The sequence below is a fragment of the Pseudophryne corroboree genome, chromosome 3 (genome assembly GCF_028390025.1).
Source record: "Pseudophryne corroboree isolate aPseCor3 chromosome 3, aPseCor3.hap2, whole genome shotgun sequence".
In the NCBI taxonomy this organism is placed as follows: domain Eukaryota; kingdom Metazoa; phylum Chordata; class Amphibia; order Anura; family Myobatrachidae; genus Pseudophryne; species Pseudophryne corroboree.
In genome coordinates this window covers 109,568,711-109,570,732 of record NC_086446.1, presented here as the reverse complement: position 1 = coordinate 109,570,732, position 2,022 = coordinate 109,568,711, and positions in this window count along the sequence as shown.

Here is a 2,022-nt window from a genome sequence, read left to right as displayed (position 1 = left end):
CTTGGACCGCAAACTGGAGAAACTTTTGATGACTTGAACAAATTGGGATATGTAAATATGCATCCTGTATGTCCAGGGATGCAGTATAATCTCCCGGTTCCAGCGCCAGGATGATCATTCTGAGGGATTCCATGCGGAACTTTGGGACTCGCAGGTATAGGTTCAACGTCTTGAGGTTGAGAATAGGGCAGTGGGAACGTCCGGTTTCTGGACCAGAAAGAGCGACGTGTAAAACCTCCATCCTCTCTGGTCCCGGAACAATGATGTTGGAGGTGAGTAGAGAGCTGACCGAGTTGTGTAGAGCCTCTGCCTCTCCGAGATCCCTCGGAATTCCCATGGTGAAGAACCTGTTTTGGAGGACGGCGTCAAAATGTCAAGGCGTAATCTTGTGTCATGACGTCCCTGACCCAGCGTCCGTCGGGATGTCCCACAACTTTGGAGCAAAAGACAGAAGTCGGCCCCCCACTCTGGGATCCACCAGAGGAGGGCCTGCCCCTTCATGCTGCAGGTTTGTCTGCTTGTTTGGCGGCTGGGCATCTTGTAGCCCAAGGTTGTTTTGTGCGATGCTTGGTGGTCTTTGCTTGGGCCTGGTAACGGGAGGAGACCTGGCCCTTAGCTCGTCCCCGGACACGAAAGTGACGAAAGGCAGTTTTATGTGTGGGTGCTGATGCTGAGGGTAGAAAAGCCGTCTCAGTAGAGAGTTGAGTGACAAGATCGTTCAGCTCTTTCCCGAATAGGGTATCTGCTGCATATGGCAGGGCTTCCACAGTTTTTTTTGGGAGAAAGCGTCCGCTCTCCAAGAACGCAATGCAACCATAAGGATCACCTTGCTGCCACTGTAGAAGCAGAGACTTTAGATGTAAGCACGGCCGTGTCTAGGGCTGCTTCCGACAGATATGCGGTTGCTGTTTGAATATGAGCTACCAGTGTCAGTAGTTGTTTCCTACTAACTGAGGAGGATAGGCCCTGTTGAAGTTGGTCAGCCCAACAGGAAACTGCTTTGGTTACCCATGCCGAAGCTAATGCCTGTCTGGTTATAGCTCCCGCATGAGAATATGCTGTCATAAGAAAGGTATCCAATTTGCGATCCGTGGAATCTTTAAGAGATGAAGTATCCGGGCTCGGGAGAATTGAGAAACGCTCTATGCGCGCTACATGCGCATCCACAGGTGGGGGAGTTTCCCACTTGGACCTCTCCTTAGCCAGCAATGGATAGAATGATTGATACCGCTTAGAGAGCTGATACCGTTTATCTGGTTTAGCCCATGCTGCCTCTAGTAAATCTTCCAACTGTGCAGAGGAAGGAAACTGTGCTGAATCCTTTTTAGGTTTCTTAAAAACTAGAGTCTTAGTGGCTGGAACAGGATCTATTTGCTCAATATCCAGTACTAACCTCACTTGTTTGACTAGGGCCTCTACTTCAGCTATAGAAAGAGAATCTCCTAGACCTGAAGTTGCATCTGGATCAGACTCCACTGACCCGCTTTCTTGGTCAGAATCTGGGGTGTCTGAGTCCAAACCCCCTACTGAGCGTGGGACAGTAGTTCTGCTAGAAGTGCGTGACAGCCTGGGACGCTTCCCTCCATCCAATAATTGTTGCATGGAAGCAGAGACCTTAGATAATCCCTGGACTGATTGTGCTAGAGTGTTAACCCATGGGGGATCCACCTGTGGGGGCAGATATATATATGACTGACCTTGTGCCTAAGCTGATGGCGGTGCCATTTGCGGAGCCACCTGCTGCTTATTCAAACGGTCCACTAGTTGCGCCATAACCTGCGTCAGTGTGGTTGCCCACGCTGGATCCTGAGGAACTGGTGAAGGTGGGGTATCCTGTTGCGGTGATACTACCACGCAGGCTCTGCATCTGCCAGTGTCCTGGGGATCCCGAGGAGACAAAATAGCATAACACGCAGCACAAGTGGGAGGCTCAGGTGTGATCACCTTTTTTCCCCTGGATGACATTGCACAATATATTGGAGAACAGCACTGTATATTCTAAAAGTGCCCTTTAAATAGCAG